The 26,638-nt window shown below is 33.0% G+C and overlaps 1 long non-coding RNA gene across 1 annotated transcript; it reads left to right on the forward strand.

Annotated features, from left to right (window-relative positions):
* LOC127726506 (uncharacterized) lies at window positions 1–26,497 on the forward strand. Its single transcript, XR_007993548.1, has 3 exons — window positions 1–172; window positions 22,178–22,279; window positions 26,239–26,497. It is a non-coding gene; the product is annotated as an uncharacterized LOC127726506 (long non-coding RNA).
* The last annotated feature ends 141 nt before the right edge of the window (window positions 26,498–26,638 follow it).

The raw sequence follows: 26,638 nt of genomic DNA on the forward strand, positions 1-26,638 counted from the left end.
AGTAGAAGACGTTTGAACACGTTAACGCAATGAAGAAAATACAATTTGCAAAAGTTGCACCGCTTGGAGTGAAACCATCTGAAAATTATGACAAGAAAGGGCCATCGATTCAGTCTGAGTGTCCCAATGATTTATTTCGAGCTAAAAAAGGGTACCAACAAACAAAACTCTCGTAAGTTTTATTATTGTGGTGGCCATTAAGCGTTTTTGCCTTTCATATTTCATAAAGTAAAAATGCAAATGGATGAAAAGGTATGTATACTATAAAACAGAAAAAAGACGCCATCTTCATTAAAGATACTATGAATATAAGTAACATTTGGAGATGTGGTATGATTGCCAATAAGACAACTATAGCCAATAGTTCCAATCTACAAAATACTAACGCTATTCGTTTTAAAAAAGGTTCAATTGGTATTTTACTCGTTCTATCACTATATCTGCGGTGACAAAGAAAGACTAGGTGCGGTTTTACTTAAACAAAACCCTTCAGCAGGTATGTGGTGATTCAGTATGTGCATTGTTTATAAATAAAATGAAAGTAAACTATGTAAAGTTTCTGGCGATTGCTAAAATCAACAAAAATTCACTCACATAGTTTGAATCGATCATTAATGCTTATAACACAACAAGTCGATACCCTTGTTGGTGGACTGTTTGTCCCCATTACTTCGGTACTGGCATTGAAATATGGATATTGCTTTATTGAAATTTGTGACTCATGATACATCTTGCTGAGAGAACCATTTTAAATTAAGGCCTATATTTCAGCCTCATGCATAGCTTCGATTCTTTGTCCAAAATATGTTGTCCACGAGCATCACTGAATAGACATTACTAGTCGAAATGCGCATCTGATGCAGGTAAATTGGTCCCGTTAATGTTATATTCTATCTACACAAATGAAACGTTGCCTATAGGATGCATATCCCTTGTATCCCTGTTTTGTTTAATGTATGTACATTGCATATATGTGTCTCATAGATGAAGATAAACATTAAATATAGTATGTGAAAAGAAATTATTTATCAAAACGATTTTTTTATAAAAAGAATTTGAAAAATCAACAGAGGACACGAATACTTTTTTCGTGGTTTCTTTTGTAGATGTCAAAGTAACAAAAAGGAAATAATAAGCATTTACTTGATAAAATGTGCCTTTAAAATGTATAGCGATTGCCTTGTTCCATCTATTTCTACAGTATGTTAAAAAGCTAAATTATATATAAATATTTCAACATTAATAATATTTTAAAACAATAACTTTTTAAACCTCTAACCAAAAAGGGTAGCTGGTTTATATGATACCCTTATACATATATGTACTTCTTCCGTAAGTGATATGCTTATCATGTACTTCTTCCGTAAGTGATATGCTTATCATGTACTTCTTCCGTATGTGATATGCTTATCGTGTACTTTCTTCCGTCTTACAGTAAGACCTTTCGAGCGATAACCTTTACAATCGCCATAATATAGTGTAGCTGATTTATGTAGTACGCCTAGATGTACCTCTTCCGTCTAACGATAAGAACCTTGGTAATTGGTTGCCTTGTTTGCATGGCTGTTAGAGATTTATAAGCATATTAGTAGTCATGTTCGACAAGTATTGGGTGATGGCACTCTTTCTGAAAAACCAGTATAACTACGGTCAGATGATATGAAAGCGACTGATCCGACACAATGAGCGATTACACTTTATCTGAAAAAAAAACTAAGTACAACAGTCATGTGACCTGAAAGCGACTGATCCGACACAATATTTTTTAAATAACAGTCACAGATATTTATTCTTGTTCTACTCATTTTCGAATTCCATGTCACAAGCTTCATATAATTTTAGGAAACTTTGGCAAAGGTTTTTAAGATTAAAAGATAATGTTTGGTGCACAATTTGAAAATATTGTTTTCCTCATTTTTCAGTATTACGGATAAATGGTCTTAGTATTTTTGCAGTAACATTTAGAACACATTATATTTTCAACTTACATTATGCTTTCAACTTGCAGTGGCAGAATTGAGTGTTGAAATAGCGTTTTGAGTTATAGAAAATTGCAATGTAGATATGGATTCGCATTTTTTCTAGATTACTAGCAGATACTTCCATAACGTTATGAGTTTGCATACACCTGCAATTCATGCAGACATGTATTCATATAACGTTATGAGTAGACATGTATTCATATAACATTATAAGGAGACATATATTCATATAACGTTATGAGTTGACATACATTTTTCATTTAGATATGTATTCACATAACGTTAGGAGTAGACATGTATTCATAGAACATTATAAGTAGACATGTATTCATATAACGTTATGAGTTGACATACATTTCCAATTGAGATATGTATATGTATAAGTTATAACTTTATGAGTTGACAAACATTTCCAATTGAGATATGTATTCACATAACGTTTTGAATTTATAATATAAATGTATTCATATAACGTTTTGAGTTGACATACATTTGCAATTAAGATATGTATTCGTATAAGTTATAGCATTATGAGTTGATAATTTAATTTTGGATGTAACACGTCTTCTGATTGGTTGAAAGTGTTTTGTCTATCAGCTCATAGACAAAATTTTGTCATGTGACCGCGACGTCATCAACGTTTTTATCATGATTTACTCCTTTTTAGAATTAAATTATAAGAAATGACTTTAATATTTTTTATATTCGAAATAACATAAAAAATGTGATGCACACTTTTAAATAACCCGCTACGCGGGTTATTCAGAGTGCACCATATTGTTTATGTTATTTCTTTATAGACAGAAAAAATATTACAGTCATTCCTTAAACAAACATTTCCAATTTAGATATGTATTCACATAACGTTTTGAATTAATAATATATATGTATTCACATAACGTTACGAGTTGACATACATTTCCAATTTGGATATGTATTTATATTACGGATTACAAATGTGTCGAGTTTTGTGATTGGATAAAAAACACAGAGATGTCAGTATATATTCAGGAAACTGCCGGGGTATATACGACGTTTTGATCCACAATTGGAACCTAAACGTTAAGAGCTGACATACTGTTTGATAAAATATATGAATTGTCTTACCGTTACGAGTTCTATGCTTTATACAGCATCATTCGTCCTGGATCATACCACAGATTACATTATATTCATATAACATTATGCGATAACATAGTGATGTGTTATACACACAATTAAGTTTAAATTCCTAGATCTATTTCATAAAAGCATGATGAATCTCAATATTATATACTGTAACCTAAATTGAAGGCTCATAACATTATTTGATAACACATTTTGACAGGAATGCACAGAAGCGAATCGAGACTTTCCAAACCTTTTTTCAGCATTATCGAAGTTGGCATAATAATAAAGGGGTTAACATATTTTTATGAAGATCATTATAAAATAAAGTGAATTCTAAGGTTTTCTTTAAATTTCTTTGCTGATTCAAATGAAATTGCCCATGACAGCGGATTGATGCATGGACAGACCACTAAATTACTCCTCTTCATTAAGCAAGAGTAAATGAATCATTATTTTGAGCTGATTTTATGTGGTGTTGAGGGTGTTGAGGGTGTCCAATACATCCCTAGTTGTCCATCGTGAAGTGTATTAAAAAGTGGGGCTTGGCCAACACGTGCTTTTTTAAAATAAAATGCTCTGTAGGTCGCAGCTTGACGATGCAAGTATAAACAAAACATTCGCGTTTGATACAGTTCTGAATGAGGATTGTGATTAAATATTTGACACCGCAATCAAGCAAAGTTAAATTTGGACCCTTTGGACCTCAATGTAGACCAATTTGATAACGAGCCCAAAATTCAAAAGCTAAATCCAGCATATCAAAATACCCAATAAATTCATTTTTTGTTGAAATCAAACAAAAACTTTCTGACAATTTAAAAATTAGACTCAAAATAAAAAAATCTAAATACATGTTTAGATTTAGGATATCAAAGAACCTCAAGAATTAATTGTTTGTTAAATTCAATTTCAAAGTAATTTTAATTTTGGACCCTTTGGAAAAAAATGTAGACCAATTTGAAAACGAGGCCTAAAAATTGAAAATCCAAATGCACTTTTAGATTTTGCATATCAAAGAACCCCACGAATTCCTTTTTTTTTATGAATTCAACAAAGTTTAATTTTGGACCCCGATTTGGTCCAACCTGAAAACATGGTCCAATATCAAAAATCTAAAAACACGATTAGATTCCGTATCGCAAAGAACCTAAGAAACTATTCGAATGAGAATAGCGAGGGTGATTATTAAAGCAATTTGCACAAAGTATTATAAAAGTCTTGTTTTTGGCTCCTTATTCCTTAATGGTTGAGGCCATAAACCTAAAATCGACCCTAATCTTCCTTGTGTAGTATGCGAACTTGTCGTACAATTTCATGCAAATCCATAGAGTTAGACCCCGTTCACAATTGTTTTAAACTAGATCGGTTCACTTTAGATCTGTTTATTTGACAATGAGCACAATTTTTATACGATTTGCGGTCGTATATTGGTATGACATTGGCGTCGTCGGCGTCGTCGTTGTCGTCGTCGTCGTAATAGAGCATTTGCATTATTCACGTATCTATATACGTGCACGGATCGACGTATACGTATCGGGCAGATTTGTATAAAATAATGTTTTAGTCCCGACCTCAATTAAAACTAAACAGATGTAAAATATGAACCAAATATTGATGATATATAGTTAAAACACTAAATAGGCATTGCTTTTATAAGATCAGGAACATACATGCTTCGTATTTAAGAACTGTGTGTGATAAGTGTATCTTTTTTATATACAAATATGAAAGGATCAAATCGAACACACCTTGCCTACGAAAATTTACAGGAACATTATGTATCAATAAAAGTGTGTGTATTGCCAGAGGCAGGTTAAGAGGGGGAACAAGGGGCCCGGTCCCCCCTTATCTAGGATTTATTTAAATATTCTCATTGAATTTTGGCAGAATATGGTCCGGGCCCCATTATCAAACTGCTTGTAAAACCGTAAAATTAAGCGAGACTATCCCCATCCCCATCTCCCTTCTAAAAAAAATCTGGATCCACCACTGATTGCTATACAAGTTATGATTGTTGCTTTACTACCACAGTTTATATCTAAATCTGTTCCTGTATGTATTTCCCCTAAATTCCAGCTATTTAAAGTTCTTACGACACAAAGGTATTGATTTGGGTAAGTGGGGCTGCATTTTTGTATGCTTTGTCTTTAAAAAAAAAGTGGCTATTCTATAACATCATTTGTGTATTCTACACATTTTTTTTTTTGGAATTTAGTATACTTTCATCAAATTCTTCATATTTTGCAGCTATTCAGTTTAAAAAGGAAAAACATTTAATAATATTATTTAATTGAGGTCTGGAGCTGGCATATCAGTAACTGCTAGTAGTCCTTTGTTAATTTATGTATCATTGTCATTTTGTTTAGTTTCTTTTGTTGCCTGTTCTGACATCGGATTCGGAATTCTTTTACACTGAGTTTTATTGTGCTTATTTCTGTATGTTTCTTTATTCTACATTGGCTAGAGTTATAGGGGAGGTTGAGATCTATCAAAACATGTTTAACCCCACCGCATGTCCCAAGTCAGGAGCCTCTGACCTTTGTTAGTCTTGTATGTTTTTTTCTTTTAATTTTAGTTCATTTATATGTTTTGAAGTCGAGGATGACGCCCATTTTCACTGAACTAGTACACATTTGTATTTAGGGGCCAGATGAGGCCCACCTCTGGGGGCTGGATTTTCTCGCTGCGTTGAAGACCCATTGGTAGCCTTCGGTTGTTTTCTGCCGTTTGGTCCGGTTGTTGTCTCTTTGACATATTACCCATTTCAATTCTCAATTTTATTAGTGTTTTAAAGGAGGCACACGGACGTTATATCCGTCCCTGTCAGCATCCTTTATTCTGTGTTCTATATATTTTTTAAACAAATGAAAGAACACAAACCCCAATCTGTTAAAAGTTCGTTCCCTTACCACTAAATTGAACAAGCATTTCATGTATATTTTGTTATATTTAATACCAATGTACATTATTCCATGGACTCAGTATCGGAAGAGCCTGATGAAGAGATTCCAAAGATATCATGTCGATATCTATAAAAATATTTCAACATTTTGTGCCTCAAAATTTCATTTTTCCGCATCAATTGTCTTGTGGAAATCTTGCAGGATCTTTCAATATTTCTGGCCATGCGTCTTCCATTCCAAGACGCACATCATCGTCTGAGGATTCCTGATGTTGCTGATCAGGCTGAGCGACTCCATCTAGATCCCTTAAATGACGGCGAACTCTCTCGTTGATATTGTGTATTGGGGCTGGAATTCTGCGAGACGCTGGTTGTTGTGGCCTGATGTGAGATGTAGAGGACTGATTAAGAGAGGCGGAGGACTGCTTGCGAGATGTTGACGGCGGGTTGTGAGATGTGGATGTTGGTTATGAGATGTGGACGTTAGGTTTATAGACGTTGACGGCGGGTTGAAGGCCGTATGGTGACCTATAGTTGTTAATTTCTGTGTCATTTTGGTCTCTTGTGGAGAGTTGTCTCATTTGCTATCACACCACATTTTGTTTTTTATATTTATCAATCAGACGGAAGAACAACTTTGATGACAATTTCCCCATGTCCAAATAATGGGATCGTCCGTTTTATTGCTGTAACTGGCACATGTTGCTTGGATAGTTTAATTTTCCTGTTTTCTACATCCCTTTCAATCACAAAATTAAATCTTCAAGAAATATTCATTTTCATCTCTTTTATGTATTTTTCACTCGTAACAGTGTGAAAAACATGAACTACTTTTTGTGGATATCCAGACGGGGGCATTGAAGGCGTGCGCCATCCCCTTAGAACGCATTTAAGGTTTATGACCCCTTCTGTAGCCAAGAAATTACGAAATTTTTAAACCGCAATAGTATCATAACAGCAAAAATAATGAATAATAGAGATGGACCATTTTGAACATGAACTCAGGGGAAACTTCGTGCAAAGCATTATTATTAATTGTTTCATTGTGTTTAATAGAAAAAGGGGATTTTGTGGCAAATAAAACAAGATTTTTGTAGAAAATCCACAGACTTTAAAAAAGAGTTTTTTGTTATAAAATTTTAAAGATAGGTTACTCACTTGTTTTTTTATGATGTGCTAGCATTTATCGTTTACAAAAATTCCTAAACAACCTTTAAATTCCTAAAAACCTCGTGCTGAGTCACTAAAGTCGAGCGCACCCTAGAAAGTGTACTTGGATTTGTCCTTATTTATATTAGTTTTAACCAATATCTAAATTTATAAACTTGTCTTATTGGAAATCATTGTAGCACTGCATGCAATAATCTCGATCTATCAAGCACCGAATTGCCAAAAATGAGAGTACAAGGGGAAAGGCTGTGGATTTTCTATAAAATTTCCTTATGTTTAGCATTGAATCAACACAAGGGTACATAATCCTTAATTATTATTATTATTTTTTTTTTTTTTTTTTTTTATTATTTTCCTAATTTGTTTTATCCTATATTTTCCATAGACGTGCACCTCTAAATAGCAAATCATGCATCCGCCCCTCGTGTGCTATTTCGATGATCAGGATTTTTAGAATAATGCAACCCATCCCCTTTAAAATGATATGACTAATAACAAATGGTTAATTTGTACAATCATTTTTAGTTTCTCAATAATGAGAGACGCTAGAGACAGATGAGTTTTTTTTATTGTGTTTTACAAAATAAGAATGAAAAATGAAATACAAGTTGCCGAAAAAAGGGGTTGGGGTTGCTCAATTGCTTCGGACTGAGAGTATCAATCAAATCCAGCACACCTTTTCTTCACTGGAAACTGTATTTAGCATCAATTATGGTATGTACTATTTACATTTATATTGTCAAGTATACTATTAATATTATACATCTAAAAATCGTAAATAAAGTACAGTAAACACATAAAATACATACTCATATCTTTATTCGACATGTATTCAAGTTGTCTACGTCTGTAAGGTGCACTCGTGCTGACGGTTTCTGATACGTACGCGGATACGTGTAAAATGGGCGCACGAGGATAGTTTCTAACTTTTGTCAAACACTACCATAACTCAAGGATCTTTTCTTCAGGAAAAAAAAATTTAGTATATATCGCTATTAAAATACATTTTTTGATATAAACTCGGATTTTATAACTTCTTTGATATAAATTGATCAACTCAAACAATCAGACACAATCAACATTCAGAGCCTCATATATCTGATTTAAGAATGAGGGTGTACTCGATTCAGAAAAACGTATCCAAAACGTTCAATTTTAATGCCCCCTTTTTTTTTTTACAACATTCACCTTTGCGAATAAAAATATATTTTGATCAGAGAGATTAAGAAAATAAAAGCTATTTGTGTGTTTTATAATGTTTATTTATATTTTCCTTATTGTTTTAGGATCAACGTAGAATGGTATTTGTTATATTTTGGTTCCTTCTTCATTCTTCTTCTAGAAATGATGCCGGTATGGACTTCGTTTTGCAAGTCCTTGAAATGCTCTGAAACTTTTCATCGTCTATTGATGTAGATTTGAATGAATTGTTTTCGATGATTACCGCTCCACCAGAACGTTCTATGACAAATTCTAGAAACTTATTATTTTGGGATGATCCCCCATTTCCACACCGCCAGGGGAGAAATGTGTTTGGATCATTAATTCTGCGACGTCGCCAATTTTATAATTCGACACGGGAAACAACAGAAACATTTTTAGATATTTAATATTCATTTTATCAGAATATGCTTCCTACTACCCGACGTAGACCCTCCCGGATTGATCGCCGAAATCAGTTGTTGATGACATTTATGTGGTTGAAATCATACCCTTTGATGAATCAACTTTCTCTGATCTTTGACTTGAGCATTTCCCAAACATCACGCATTGTTCACGCATCCTGGCAATTACTTGAGGCTCATTTATGCCATACTATAACTTGCCCAAGCAGCGAGGAATGGTTGGGTATGCGGGGCAGATGGAGATATATTCCCGTGGTCGTAGGTTGTATAAATGGCACCTCGCACGAAATATATCGCCCGAACAACGAAATACAACAGATGTATTACAGTGGTAATCGTCGTTTTCATTGCATACATACGCAAGTTGTTATTGACAATGAATTGCGAATACGACATGTAGAGTCTGGACTTTTAGGACATACTAACGATGCTCAATCGTTTGCTCTGATGTAGGAGATTTCCGTAAACGGACAGCTCCCTATTCCGCTACACTGTTTTTTACTTGGCGACTGCATATATCCATCGAGACGTCCCTTGATAACACCATTCACTTCAGCTCAAATCAATCGACGTCCGTTTGCCCGTAGGCGAAGTTTAAGACATTTTAACCGTGTTGTGAGAAGGTATCGTGTCTATGTAGAGCATGTTATTCGGTTACTCAAACTTTTTAGAGTTGTTGGAACGTTTTACAGACGTCATAGGGATACTTTAAGTAGGGTTGTTTGTTTGTGTGCAGCTCTTGCGGCCCGAAGAACCAATTTGTTCATTTAATCTTATATTGGGTTTATTAGTATTATAGGTATGTGACTTTTTATATACGATTAACTATTCTTATTGTATGTTTTGCATTAAAAAATATCTTCATCGGGACCAACCTGGCTTAATTTAACCTTTCCTCATATACGTGTTATACGATACGTCGATACGGATACGCCAGCAAATACGTGAATAATGCAAATGCTCTAATAAGGGCTAATGTGAACGCTTTGAATCGATCTTCAATCGGTCTAAACTAAAACACCAAAAGAGGTAGTATAGTTTGAATCGATCTAACTTTAAAGGTGAACGCAATTTTTAAGTTATAAATTTAAAAAGATCGGTTTAAACTAGTACGATTGAATTGAAAATAATTTATGCGCATGTGTAGCGACAAAACTACAAGTGTCATAACATAACATCTCTGTATATATTGGAGGTTCTTTGTTTAACCAATATTTCTCTGTTTTCTCTGTTTAAAAACAGACCTTTGTGTACATGCAAGTAAACTGAACAAATGGAAAAAAGTTGTCTTCGCCGTACCATAAATTTGTGTGTCTTCTTTTCTTCTTTTCTTCTTTTGTTGTTGTTTTTTTTTTTTTTTTTTTTTTTTGCTTTTCAGGAATCGCAGCATTTCTTTATGTTGTAACTTCCTTGCTACAGTTTTTTGTTTCAAAATTAATGAAATCTTCACTGAGAACACCTGTATCAAAAATCGTCAACTGACTGGCCTCTATGTTATCCCTATGTTTCTCTGTTCTTTAGTCTGGAACAACTGTACTATACTGTCCCATGACGATTTGTGTTCCGACGAAAGCGCATTAAATCAGGTTAGAGCCGGTCCAGTCAAATGCAAATGCAAATGCAATGCCGCAATTTTGCGATTATCGTCCAATGTTGAAATGTTATGAAGGGTTGCATAAGACTCAAATTCCGATATAAATACTGCCGCATTTTCATGAGGATGGTCCCTAAATTTCCGACAGTTCGCCATTTCCCCATTTGTTCGTTATTAGCAGTACTAGTATTTAAATAAGTAGGTAAAACTAGTTTTAGGGATGGAGTAAGTAAGCAGGTAATAATATCAGGATCACGTTACTGATTGAGCGACAAAGATTCATCGGATAAATAAGAGCATGGGTAATCAGTATCTAGAGAATGTTCAGAATACTGAGACAGAGGTGATATTGAAACTGGCAAAGGCAGTAGAGGTGTGTCGGGCGAATTTACTGGTCTATTTCCACATTCGATTTCACTGTCGTACTTGTCGTCGGAAAAGTTTACAGATACTGGATTTGAAGTCATTTACAAGTTTATGTTACCCAAACTTAAGAATTTACATGTACATGTAGCGAGTTTATTCTCACATACCTGAAGAAAGATACACCAGCACATTAACAAATAGACAATCTTTATATATTTATTTTGTGATACGATTTATGTCATCGTGTAGCAAGATAATTCTCACATACACTGAAAAATACACCAGCCCATTTACTATCAGATAATTGCAGCGAGACAAATTCTCACATACAAAACTTAATTCCAAACGAACATGACAAACAAGTATCTAAAATGTGAATTACAATCTGCGAGTCTCATCAGAAATAAAATTTACTTTCTACATCAAAAATGTCTGCCTCTTACGACCACGAGTTTCTCCTTCACCAGAAAAATCCCAACGTCATCCAGTGATGCACATCAATCTACAGACTTGAAAACGTTCCCAAAAGTACCTGGTCATCAAATAATTCTATTATCCATCTTTGAAGTAATTTTTTCATGCATTACGGGATTAATAATTTTCGCTTAGTTTTTCCTTTTTTTGTATCCACATTTATAGTTCGTGATATAAAGTATTCGTTCCATGCTCAGCTCAGATTAACGAAGAGTTGTTTCTATGCGAAGAATCGAGTGTTTGAATTACCCGAAATATAGCCATTAACATGATTGATGATGACACAGGGATTTCAGGCATTCGTCGACAAGACAGCAATGAAACAACAGTGAAAAAAACAATTACCCATAAGACAAACTTACTAGTGTAAAGTTATCGATCCGTCGATAACAGTCGATAGTTAATATTTATGAGTGCAGCAACTTTCATATAGATAGTTAAACTAAAATAAGGGATCCTTGAATAGTGTGTTCGTAAAAAAGGGGAAGACTTAGAGTGTGTCAAATATCTGTCGGGGCCACTAAAATATACTGTTTTTCACGGAAGGTCGGAAATGTGATCCATACTATAAACGGGTGGATATTGGATCAATATACCTATATTTTTTTCTCGAAACTGTCTTTTTTGTGACTTTCTTCAACAACAAAATATTTCATTTTCAATATCATACAAGATTTATTTAGATAAATGTCTTATTTCTTTTCCCTCTAAATTTCAAAGGAAACCAACAATTTGTTTTTAAAACACCTTGCCCCCCCTTTTCCCACAAAAAAATGAATTGGCATTGTCTAATATATAATCATCAATAAAATGCTATTGTAATTTTATAAGACCTACTTTATGACATAATCTGGGACTAATACATTTATCTATCAGTCCAAGCATACAGTAAATTAATAAAAGTATATTTTTCTTGTTTCAATTACCGTGTATGAGGGTAGGAATGCCATTTACCATCAGGCGTCAAAAACGGTGATTTTCGGCTACCGTTAGCATCAAATTGGTTAAAATTTTATCGTGATTCGTCAAAGTATCCTTATCGTGATTCGTCAGAGGTCTCAAATAATTATTTGGAAATAATTTAACGTAGGTCGTCAAAATAAGTCGATTTTTTTTATCGTCATAAGAAAATGTACATTTTATCGTCATGCACCAATAATTACCGTTAACGTCATTTGGCAAGATTTTTTTTACCGTTATTCGTCATGAAGGTACCCCAATTACGACCCTCATGTATGGTGCTATGAATGGGTCACCATTTATGAGGACATGAATCGGGTTAACAGATAAGATAATATTGGGCCAAAAAATTAGATTAGGAGCGGGACCAAAACCGTTTGATAACAGAATAAAGAGATGATGAAATATGAAGACTAGATTGATTGATTGTTGATTGCTTAATGTCCAGTGGCAAATATTTCATGCATATTTAGGACGAATATAATACAGATCCAAGAATAAAGAATACAGTGAAATGATAAAAAAATTAAAGATATAGAAATATAGAAACGATGATCTGACCTCCCCCCCCCCCCCCCCCCACCACACACACACACCACCACCACCATTACCACCCACACTCGCCTATATACATCTCTAAACAAATATCTAATTTGGGTTCATGGTGCCCCCAGACCCATTAAGTCTACGTCATATGTTATCTGTTGAAATTTTTTTCTTGTTGATATATAGGAATTATTTAATTCTTATTTTTCATTATATATAAAAATTCGAAGACTGAACATCTGACGTGAAGGTGTATTGAAAACAGCAATAGTTTTGTCCATATAAAAGTTGTGATACATTTTCTACATCTAATTAGTTTTTTTTGTAGAGCAATCGTTTATTTGGCCAATAAAATTATTATTACCTTTTTTATGTTATTATCTTTTGTTAAGACGGTTTTATTTTCATTCTCTTTCATACACTGTATTGTCCTATAGTTTGGGAAAAGAGTTTTCATTTTCATTTTTTGCAAGACTAGATTATTAATTCATTTAAAAATATTCCCCTTCGAGAATAGCAAATAATTGGATGTCAAAAAAGGCGGAACTTCTTTGGAAATTTAAAGTCATGTGTTGAAGATTAAAAATCGTGCGCCCAAGACATTTAAGAAATAATAAGTAAAAGTCAAACGCTGAAGTTTTGAAATCTTGTACAGGAGGTATAAAATACAGCTCCGAAGAATTAAAGTTATTTCTAGCGCTGATTTGTTAACGTTAACGGCTATTTTTAGCATTCTCCTTCATTTTTGTTGGACAGAATATTTATTTTCATACTGTCTTGGACAAAGTAATTTTTCCCAGTCATTGCCAGACAAGAATAGTCATAGTTTATATGCAATTAAGTTTCTATCATCCATCTTTGACAATAAGACACGACATTGCTGAAACAGAATTATTATCATTGAACGTTCTTCACCAGATTGGTGCGATTTTTATCTAAACGTAATTCTTTCAAATCTTCAACGGCTATTTCACACATATAAGTCACAATCTTTAAAGTTGGTTCAAAGGAATTTTATTTCTAAAGCTTATCCGCCTTTTGATAAGATTTTGTTTCCTGTTTATATTGTTCGTCGATTTTTGCTGCATCATTTGATAATCAGTCATGGAAAGAATAAAAAGAGCAAGCAATTAATCGTAAGTTTGAAAGTCAAAGTCAGACAAGGATTTTATTGATATATGCTATCCAAAATCTGGATTGTCCTCAATCAACACACAAACAAAAGATCAAACATTAATTATTACAATCAATTCATATACATTAAAATATAGAATACAAAACATTGAAAATAGAATCTTGTATGTATTTTTTCCAATTTTCTATTTGACCGAGGAGGGACAGTTTTACGAATGGAAAATATAATTAGTTCTGGCTACAAATTAAATCAACAATTACATTAAGGTTAACATTATTTCTTTAAAATCGCCGATTTTCAAGTTTGTATTTGAAAACAAATAATGTTGAAATCTATACAGTGTATACAGTATATACATATATTACAGTGAATTCCTAGAATATGTGATTTTTGTAAGCATACAATAACTAATACCTCATCGAGGTCAGCTTGTGATACAATTGACGATTTTTTTAATGAGGTCACTTTTTTTTATTAAAGATCTAGAAACCTTTCCTTTCTCTCAAACGTGTCAGGAACCCAAATGTGTCTACATAACGTCACTGAACACGAACCATACATAGGTATTTGGGGAAAGGACAATTTTTTAAGCCCTCCGGCCTTTTTTTCCAAAATCCGTTATTTTTTTGTTTTCTATTAATTTCAATTATTTTGCGCGTTTTTCTGTATTATATGAACATAAATATACTACAAGTAACTTGTTTTTGCTATTTACTATCAATTCCAAGTTTACTATCCACAGCAGTCACTGATATACTATAACTATATAATCATGGAAGTATTATATTGACAATACAATATAATACTTCCATGAATATATATAACAATGACCGCTAATTAATAGAAAAAAATATAAAAGATTTTGGAAAAAAAGGGGAGGGCTGAAAAAATATTCTGTTCCCAAGTACCTATGGAACCATGTCTAGCTGGTGTAGAACGAAAATGCAATGAACAAATTGAATATTATTGCTGTGAATGACGCTTCCTTTTGTTATATGCATGCACAAAATTGGCATCTTCTTTTATCCAGTATTTTGTTTTGTTTTGATATTATTGCACTTAAAAAATTATAAATACACAGGCCTATAGAAAGGTGTTGGTCGGAATCAAAAGTTTATTCATAACGTTTTATGAAATCAAATGAAGCTGTATTTGCAAACTCTGCACTTTAATGGCTTATTGTTCTTAAGAAATAAACAATGTCGTTATCAGACTAAAACATCGTGTTTCAATTCATATTTTTCTTGAAGATTGAAATTTCTCTCAGAATCACTTTCATCCATATGAAATTTCGCTAACGCGATATGTTTTATTCATATCAAAGATTCATCCTAATTATGGGACTCGTCACTGGTTTTATTTATGTATATGTTGTGTACAAGTTATCATTTTGTACAAATTATAATTTGTATTTTGACTTCGTGCAAATTGTAATTTGTACAAAAAGTGCTTGTACAAATTACAATTTGTACAAAATTTGACTAAAATTCACTTATAACTTGTACAATAATTTATAGTATGGATTTTGTTATAAAAAAAGAATTGATACACACTATAGAATTTTTAATAAATGACCACACAATAAACCTTGTTTTCAAAATACAAAAATACCCAAAATGTAATTGATACATGCATGCCAGTTAATTCTGATAGTACAATAGAAATTAGCTCCGGTGATAATTCTGATAGAATAATAAAAATTGGCCCCAGTGACAATTCTGATATTATAATAGAAATTGGCCCCAGTGACAATTCTGATAGTTTAATAGAAATTGGCCCCAGTGACAATTCTGATAGTTTAATAGAAATTGGCCCCAGTGACAATTCATATAATATAATAGAAATTGGCACCAGTGACAATTCAGATAGTGTAATAGAAATTGGCCCCAGTGACAATTCTGATAGTATAATAGAAATTGGCCCAAGTGACAATTTGCATGACACTGACGTTGAAAAACCAATCATACATGCCAGGAAGCGTGCGCTGTCTGGCCAACAGATCCAAGCTGAATATCTAACCAAGAAAACGCAACGGAAATTATCAGAACTTGCTGTGGGGGATAATGCCATTATACCAAATCATCAGTATGATCGTGCCCCAAATAATCCTCGAAATATCTCAGGTGTAATTATTGAATCTGGAGAATTTGGGTACCGCATTGGAACAGTTGTAAAAATGTTAACATGATATTTGTCGAGAAACCAAATTGAAGCTGTTAAAGACATATCTTTATTCGCAGCAACGGCACCTGAGCTTCAACTTTCGCTACGTGAAACAGTAAAAAAACTTTCAAAAACTGGTCGTCAGGGGTTTCTTTCATGTAAATGCAAAGGGGGGTTCAGCACTTCTAAATGTAAATGTAAAAAGCAAAAGATGTTGTGCAATTCCCGATGCCATAATTCACTCACATCCTCAAACAAATGATAAAGAACATTTTTGTATTTTGTAAATAAGGTTTATTCGTGATCATTGATGAAAAATTCTATAGTGTGTATTAATGCTTTTTTATAACAAAATCCATACTATAAATTATTGTACAAGTTATAAGTGAACTTGAGTCAAATTTTGTCCAAATTGTAATTTGTACACGCACTTTTTGTACAAAATACAATTGATACAAAGTCAAAATACAAATTATAATTTGTACAATTTTGTACGGTATGATACTCCGTATAGAAAGGGGTACAAGGATAGATGTTAGATGTGGCGGTGGGATACTCTGTATATTAAAGGGTACAAGGATGGATGTAAGATGTGGCGGTGTGATACTCTGTATATAAAGGGCTACAAAGGTAGATGTTAGATATGGCGGTGTGATACTCTGTATATAAAGGGGTACAAGGATAGATATTGGATGTGGCGGTATGATACTCTGTATAAAAATGGGTACAAGGATGGATGTTAGATGTAGTGGTGTGATACTCTGTATATAAAGGGGTTCAAGGATATATTTTAGATGTGGCGGTGTGATACTCTGTATATAAAGGGTACAATGATTGATGTTTGATGTGGCGGTATGATAATCTGTATATAGAGTGGTACAAGGATGATGTAAGATGTGGCGGTGTGATACTCTGTATATAAAAGGGTACAAGGATGGATGTTAGATGTGGCGGTGTGATACTCTGTTTATAAAAGGGTACAAGGATGGATGTTAGATGTGGCGGTGTGATACTCTGTATATAAAAGGGTTCAAGGATAGATGTTAGATGTGGCGGTGTGGTACTCTGTATATATAGGGGTATAAGGATGGATGTTAGATGTGGCGGTGTGATACTCTGTATATATAGGGGTACAAGGATGGATGTTAGATGTGGCGGTGTGATACTCTGTATATATAGGGGTACAAGGATAGATGTAAGTTGTGGCGGTGTGATACTCTGTATATAAAGGGGTACAATGATAGATGTTAGATATGGCGGTGTAGTAAGTTGTATTTTACGGGGTAGAATGACAAATATGATATGTGACAGTGGCATTAGTTGTATATAACGGGGTACAATGACGGATGTAAGTTGTAACTACATTTATGTAGTAATTTGTATATAACGTGGTACAATGGCGAAGCTAAGATGTGACACTGCTGTAAGGGTACAATGATGGATGTAAGATGTGATAGTGTAGTAAGTTGTATATAACGGTGTACAAGTATGGATGTGATGTGACGGTGTTATAATTATAGAATAACTAATCGAAGAATTCAAATAGAGAAAAATATTCAACGAGTGACCGAACAACACATTAATTCACGAATGCGCGTAGCGCTTGAGTAAATTATCAGTGTTGTTCGGTCACGAGTTGAATATTTTTCGATATTTGAATTCTTTGATTAGTTATTCTTTTTATTACATTGGCAAGTGTTTTTTTTTATGAAATTAAAGTAGAAAATGTAAGGAACTATATCTTTTTCTACGCATTCACAATTTGTTTTGATCCGACGTTATCGACGTCTTGATAACGCCTATTGTTGTATGACGTCAGAGGAGTGAAATAACCAGTGAAATAACCAAGTTTATTTCACATGTGAAATTATCGGTTTTTATTTCACTGGGAAATCAATGTAATTCATTGCAACCAATGTAATAAGTTGTATATAACGGTGTACAAGGATGGATGTAAGATGTGACGGTGTGATAAGTTGTATATAACGGTGTACACGGATGGCTGTTAGATGTTGCGGTGTTATAAGTTGTATATAATGGGGTACAAGGATGGATGTAAGATGTGACGGTGTAATAAGTTGTATATAAGGGGATACAATGACAAATATAAGATGTGACACTGTTGTAAGGGTACAATCATGACAAATATAAGATTTGACACTGTTGTACGGATACAATGTCATTTGGTCTCTTGTGGAGAGTTGTCTCATTGGCAATCGTACCACATCTTCTGATTTTTATATTCATAGTTAATATTATTAAATAACTCGCTAATCTTGTTCGAATTTTAAACACATGACGTTGTATATATGTACACATGCCTAGCGCAATGGTAACTCATTACGCTATGAACGCACATGCAAGCTCTTAATATATACAAGTACAGTCCTTTAATCTAAGTGAATCATGATATGGATGCTCGGGTTTGTATAGCTACGGTTTAAAGCAGAGAACATCTGGGTATGACAAAGATCATTATAGGATTAAACTCATTTTTTCTAGAGGTTATTGATGTGTAAACTTGGTCGATTAACTCACAAAATGAATTTTTAATTTGTGAGTCATCGACACAATTCACACATCAATAACCTCTAGAAAAAATGTGTTTAAGGGGTACCCAACACTTTCACTAAGATAGGTTTGGCTCGTTTAATTTTCATAAAATTTTGATAAAATAGTTACTTGGACCTGTTGATAGAAATATAAAAAAATCAAGAAATTTGAACCAAACAATTTACAGGAATAATTTCATTGGATTATAGCAGTTTGACAAACACTAATTTTTATCATTGAGAACTTTACTATTAGTATATGATTAAAACGTTCAGCTGATTTTTAAAGAGTTAACTCCCATTAAGTGTTTGGTACCCCCTTAATCCTTATAATTCTAAATCGGAACGTTATTTATTATTTCTTTTGATTTTAACTTTCTTTACAAGGCAACATAGTTTATCGAAGTGTAAACCTAGAAAAGAAACTTTAGCGGACCAATCGAATTCAAGTATTTGTTGATAAGCAAATCATATCATAAGAATTAGCACACGTACAACCGAATTGTCATGATTTAATTTAAAAAAAACGTCGAACAAGGTCACAAACCGACGTTTTGCTAAATATGGTAAAAATTAGTTATGTCTATATACAATTGTAAGAATCTTTTATTGCTAACTACTTGTGTATAACAAACAACACATTAATGATTATGCTGTCTCATAATGCTATATGAATACGATGTAAGCTGTGGTATTATTTGGACGAAGAATTCTGTATGAAAGATATAAGACCATATAACCAATTACGTGAAGAGAATCCTTATTAACCTTATATGAAAACATATCTCCATTGCAAATGTATGTCATCTCATAACGTTATAGGAATACATGTTATATGAATACATGGCTTAATTGTAAATGTATGTCAACTTATAACGTTACATGAATACATGTCTACTCATAACGTTATATGAATACATGTCTACTCATAACGTTATATGAATACATGTCTACTCATAAAGTTATATGAATACATGTCTACTCATAATGTTATAGGAATACATGTCTACTCGTTACTCTCGTTATATGAATATATGTCTGAATTGCAAATGTATGTCAACTCATAACGTTATATGAATACATGTCTGCATGAATTGCAAGTGTATTGTCAACACATAACGGTATGAAAGTATAGGTTTGAAAAAATCTAAAAACAATACGAATTCATATCAACATTGCAATAGTCCACAACCCATAACGCCTATTCAACAACTAATTGTGCTACTGCAAGTTGAAAGCATAATGCAAGTTGAAAATATAATGTGTTTTAGATAGTCTGGGATTAGTTTATTAAGACATCAATTACTTTGTCAATATTCCATGGAATGTAATGAAACTTGGACAAAAGCTTCTATAAGATCGAGATCAATAAAACGAATCTGATGAAAAAGTGTTTTATTTTTCTTCTTCATATTTTCCTGACAAAAAAAATGGCAGTCACCATTACACTTAAAGTCTGTGACAGCAGCGACAGCAGGCGAGACATTGAGTTTTCGTTGGAACTTTTTGAATTTTTACTTTCAATAAACACTTAATGGGATACTGCATATACATGTACAAATGTACCATGATCAGCGAATACATCATCTTTGTTTCTCGAACAAAGATGATCTTAGCCATTTATACCTGTCCAATAAGCAAATAATTTCGAATTAACCTTGAAAATTTAGTCCGACACTACATTTCTATACGAAATCTAATGTATCACGGTAGGTATAGTGTCCGGCGGAGATCGCGTTTTTTCGAGTTAATCGGTCCACTTTTTTCGAGTGTAGATCAGGTTTTTTCGAATGAATTTACATGCGATCAATCGATTTACTGCTATTTCGCGAGTATAATAGTTTATTCGTGACTGTTCGCCTTATTCTGAATGCTATACATGTTTTGAACACAAACGACGCAGAATTTCCTTTTAGCTCACTTACAATATAGTGTTTTATATTGTCCGTGTTTTTTCGAGAGCAACATTTAAAACGTCCGGGTTTTTTAACAAATGGTCCGGGTTTTTTGAAGAAAATATAAATAAGAAAGAAAACATTCTTTGGCTTAAAAACTGACTTTTTTTTGTTTGTAACTGTAATTTAGCGAAGGACAATATTATACATGCTTAATAAGTCACAAAAACAGATTACAATGTTGATCAAATTCAACAATTTTCAATTTAATGATAACTTTCTGTTCTGAAAACATTTTACCATAACCCTACAGTATTACGATATTATAAGAAATCCGCAAATATATAAAAAAAAAATTAAACAGATAATATTTGACAATGCACATCAATGTCGGTGTTGAAAAATGTGTAGTGGAAGTTCGCCATAAGATTTTTTTTTCAATTTTATTCCCGGGAATAAAAAAGTAAACGAACGCTAAATAAGAAATAAATTCGTTATCTTGGTGCAAATAGGGGTGTGCGGAATTTTACACCGGTGTTGCAAATGCATACGACATTCGATTGCGCCTCAGGGTGTATATATTTTCAACACCAGTGTAAAATTATGGGCACTCCTGATTACACCAAGATAGCTAATATTACCATCAAAGACAAATAGTAAATGAAACATTAAGGAGATATTATCTGTAAAAAACCACATTTACAAGCTTCACACACTATGTGTACGTACGTCTCAGTCCAACATGAGATCACATAAAGATTGTTTACATCACGAAATATTTACTGGTATTGGTATATGAAATCCATATCGGTACACTAACAGGAAGATTTCTGAATGCAAATGAACGATGACTTTTCATGAAATGTACGTGTTAATACAGCATTATCAAACTGGTTTTGCATTGTTTCGTGATTTGAAAAGTACTTTATTTGAACCTTTTCATTGTTTTAAGCGTAAATGCACTGACATATTACATTTTAAGCCATAGGAATTTTGTTTTTTTTTCACTCATTAAAACAAGGACACACTCGAAAAAACACGGACTGCTCTCGAAAAAACACGGACATATACAAATGAATTAATTTACTCTTCAAAATGCCTTTTCAATGCAAAATCAAGAATTTTTATAAAGTGTCTGTATATCTATATATAGATTCCATTGGCAGATTTCCGTTGACATTTGTATTGGTATGTGTATAAAACTGGCTTTAATCTATATTTTGAAATAAAGCATTGTAAGGCTAAATTAAACGTTTTAAAAACAAAATAATGTAGGGTTGATAATATCTTTTTATCAAAAATGCTATTTTACCGTCTATATAAGGTTCTAGCATATTTTTCTTTAGGTTTACCAGAAAGGAAGTCTGTTTGTTTACATTTTTTATCATATTCACTCGAAAAATATTTGTCACACTAAAAAAAACCCGACCAAATCACTCGAAAAACCACGATCCCAGCCGGACACTATACCTACCGTGGGTATGTTCAACAACACCTAGAGGTGGTAAAATGTAGGACTTGAATAGATATGAATAAAAATTCGATGTTTTCACAACTTACACATCAAGTAACTACATTTCCATGATAACTATCAATACATATGTTTACTTCAGTAAATCATAATCTGCTTCAAGGAAAGACCGATGTTTTAAAAAGTCTTGTTTAACCGAGGCCTACAACTACATTTTTATTTGTCTATTTAGGTTTCTTACTTCTGTGCCTCCTACGTTGTCAGGTGAAAGTCCGAAGTTCCTTAAGAAAGTAGCAGATCCTCGTAGAATTTCCCTGAACAAAACATTGACAAAGTAAGTACATGTTCCATAAGACAAAACAAGTTGCTTTCTTTAAAAAAAGGAAAGCCATACGTGAACCCAAGACCGCTGACTGGTCACCAAAAAATTGTTGCTGATTTTTTGTTTGCTTTTGAATTGAAATAATTGACTGTGAATAGAACAAGATAATAATGATGTTAAACACCTTTATTGAAACATGTAATTGTGTGTAGATTCTTGTACAAGTCAGTTGAAAGCAATGTTGGATAGTTGTGAATAGAAAAGTGTATATATTGATTGATTGTTGGTGTTTTAAGGCCCTTTTAAAGCGCCACATTTGGGCTATTTCGTGGCGGCCAGCTTTTATTGGTGGAGGAAGCTGGAGTGCCCGGAGAAAACCACCGACCTTCGATAGGAAAACTGACAATCCTAGTCAATTAAGATTGGAGTCGAGTGCACCCGCACGGGCGGGATTCGAACTCACAACCTCAGTGTTGACTGGCTAGTGATTACAGTAGTAGAACTACTTAGACCACTTGGCCACCGAGGCCCCCTGAAAAGTGTAAAAATATACAGCTACTATTTGTATATACATTTTAAGGCTCGACTATTTTATTTATTACTTGGGAGTGTACATCTTTTTTCAAAACCCTTTTGCTAATCCCAGTTTCTACAAACGGGATGTCTACTGTAAATTGCACAAACCAATTGCAATATAAATTTAAGCACTCAGTTTGCTTTATAATCTGGATGCATTTATTTTATCTATCATATCTTCATATTTTGTTACCTGGATGCCTTCAATTATTCTCAACTAGTTATTGAAGCTGTCTGTACTCATGATAGATGTTGTAAAGATAAATTTAAAGTCCAATTTCCATGTGAAGTGAAACCCTGTGGCATGCAACTTATAAGAAGGTTTCGTATATTTTTCTTGAGAGTAACACACCAGCTTCATTGGGACCTCTTATATAGAGACCTATTTTGGTCTCATAAAACATCTCAAATGTTAAGGATTTCCTGATTTTGCTTAAATCAATCCTAATATTCTACAGGAAAACTTGGTTTTGAAAAATATCTTATTTTCAGAAGTTTTATGAATACCTGAACATACTCTCAAAAGAACCAATTTACTAGTATATAAAAAGATATGTAGATATAAAAAGATACCAGGATTAAAATGTTGTACGCCAGACGCGAGTTAAGTCTACAAAGAATATCAGTGACGCTCGAATAAAAAAAGTTAAAAAGGCCAAATAAAGTACGAAGTTGAAAGGAATTCAGGACCCAAAATTTAAAAACAAAGGTTTTGCCGAATACATCTAAAGTAATCTATTCCTTGGGTAGAAAATCCTTAGCATTTCGAAAATGTCAAAGTTTATAACAGGACATTGACCCAAAAAAAGAAAAGAAAAGAGAAACAGCTAGAGGTCAGAATACCGTAAGTAATGATGACTGTGCCTGAAAGTCACATGTCAAGCTCTAACTGCCGTGTCCTGAATTTATACTGATAAAAGCGAAAATTCGCATTCACGAGTGAAATTAATATATATGCATGCACGTGGTATTTATGCGCAAGAAATACAGTAAATAGAGAGCATACGCACTGATACTTTGGATAAGAATACGCATTTGCGTCATCACATATATCAATCTATTAGTTGAATTCGGATGTCAAACTACCTACCTCAACTGTTTTGACTCCGGATTCTTTGCCATTTTATCCGGAATTTTTGAGAATGCAAACCAATAGTGTGTGTGTGAACAGGGTGATGTATAATGTGAATGAATCAAGACGTGTAGGATAGCTGGTCAACACAATGAATACAATTTTCAAAATCGTACCATAATGCAAATATTTAGATGCTATAAGGTTGATCTATTAAAAAAAAAAAAAAAACAAAAAAGAATTGAAATTTTATAATTAACATACATCCCTGTTAATGAATTTTCTCCGAAAATTTAGAATATAATATCAATAAACACAAGCGTCAAGTATTTACGGATGGACATTTTATTTATCAAATCAATCTCTTCTTAAAGTCTAACATTCCACTATATAAAATTGAGAATGGAAATGGGGAATGTGTCAAAGAGACAACAACCCGACCATAGAACAGACAACAGCAGAAGGTCACCAACAGGTCTTCAATGCAGCGAGAAATTCCCGCACCCGGAGGCGTCCTTCAGCTGGCCCCTAAACAAATATATATACTAGTTCAGTGATAATGAACGCCATACTAAACTCCAAATTGTACACAAGAAACTAAAATTAAAAATAATACAAGACTGACAAAGGCTAGAGGCTCCTGACTTGGGACAGGCGCAAAAATATGAATACATTGCTATAGAAAATATAAGAAAATCCATACTAAAACAGTATAAAATAATTAACATAGTAATTAAAATTTGTTATGATTATAATTGTAAAATATTAATTACGTTTTTTGTGAGATGCAAGGATTTAAAATCCTTGTGAATTGACACCATGCAAGTATTTTTTCATTCACGACTGTTTAAAATTTAGATATTTAGCTAACTTTGGGTACGCATCCTTTGCTCATTGGTGCTCATACGTTGCATTTAATTTTCATAAATGTAATATGACTGTTCAAACCTGTGAGACATAATGCACGTATATAAGATAATTTTAAACTTAATAACGAATATTCTCTTGGTCTGGTAGTATCTATTAATGAAATTATATATTTTTGACAGAAAAATCCTTTTGTTTAATTATCTTCCTGCTTTCCGACCACTGTGTTTCCGACCTAAGATAAATATTTTTAACAGAAATATCGTTTTCTTAATTTTCTTCATGCTTTCCAACATTTTCCCATGCTATGATTGAAATACAAAATATCAAATGATAAACGTTCAGAAATAATCAGTTTATTTTGGGACATTATATATCCATTAACTATTCCCAGGTTTATTGTCACAATGCACAACAGCACGCTGTATTAAATACTACACACACAACGCATACAGGGACCGTCTCAAAGCATGAATTATATAATTGCGTTATCATTATACTTGATATTTAATAAACATTCGCATTACTAGTATTTAAAACACATATGTTTTGTCAAAAGACAAATAGGTTCTAACATATAAAATATTTTTTTTACTACAACCTAGTCTTAATTGTTTTACTTTCCAATCTACAAATGAACTTTGATTGTCGAACTATACAATGTCACGTGGTAGCCTATCCATAGAGGGGCCATATCAAAGACATAGATAACTACCTGTATAAATGATCGAAAATTTTCGAGACGTTCCGAGAATCTTGATTCCGAGGATATCGAAAGGCCCATAGACACTTCCAAAACACACCAATATATAACCCTGACAGGTTCACGCAATAATTATATAGAGAGATGAACATGCAAATAAATAACTGCATAAATCAACGTAACTCTTTGGCTGCGACGTACATCAAATTTCATTTGAGATGGCCAAACTCAACACCATGTCCAATCAAGAATCCTAACTGTGTAACACAATCCAGAGTCGTGTTCAATTATTATCAATTCCATGTGAATCAAAATAAAATTAAATTTAATCTTTCACCTTAAAAGTTGAGAAACGATTGTATTTATAATTTCACTAGTATATTCGGCAGTAAAGAATTAAATCAACTAAGTGGCGGGCGGATATGTATATAATCTTTCTTTGTTTGATAGGTTTACTTATCAATCATACTAGGTAAATCTGAAAATGTCGTAGCAAATAAAATAAATTAAAAAAAAAATAAATAAAAGACTTCTTAATGTTTTAAAATAAACACTTTTAAAGTAGAGAGGTTCATTTAAATTGCTTAAACAGATTTTATTGTTCTGCGTAATGTTTGTTTATATGTCCTTATTCACACACATAAGACATAGAACTAAATAATTCTATAAACATAATTATTATGCTGAAAAATTTGTATTCAAAATCTAAATGTATTTATCAACTTTCATAAAGAGTATCCCTTCTCTTTGTAGGTCGGAAGATATAGAAAAGGAGTTTTGTTCGGGTGATTTTAATACGAGTTGCTTTGAGAAAACCGAACAAGCCAGCTGTTGTAACATAAAAGACGATACCACCTGTAATGACAAAATAGAAGAACTAATTATAAGTAACCGAATTCTAAAATATAGACTCATTCATTTACGAACCAAGCTTCGTAAACAACTGCGAAACAATCGAGTATATCCAGCTTAAAATAAGTTTCTATTAATTTAATTTGAAGGTTCATTTTAAAAATTAAATAGATATCATTTAAATATCGTATTGCCTTATGTATGACTAAGAATTTAAATACATTTCCTCTAGGATACCGTTTGTATGTTCGACTTAATACACAAGAATTTGAAACAATGGAGCCTAGCAATAATTGCATGT

This window comes from Mytilus californianus, unplaced genomic scaffold (genome assembly GCF_021869535.1).
Source record: "Mytilus californianus isolate M0D057914Y unplaced genomic scaffold, xbMytCali1.0.p SCAF_1, whole genome shotgun sequence".
Classification (NCBI taxonomy): Eukaryota; Metazoa; Mollusca; class Bivalvia; order Mytilida; family Mytilidae; genus Mytilus; species Mytilus californianus.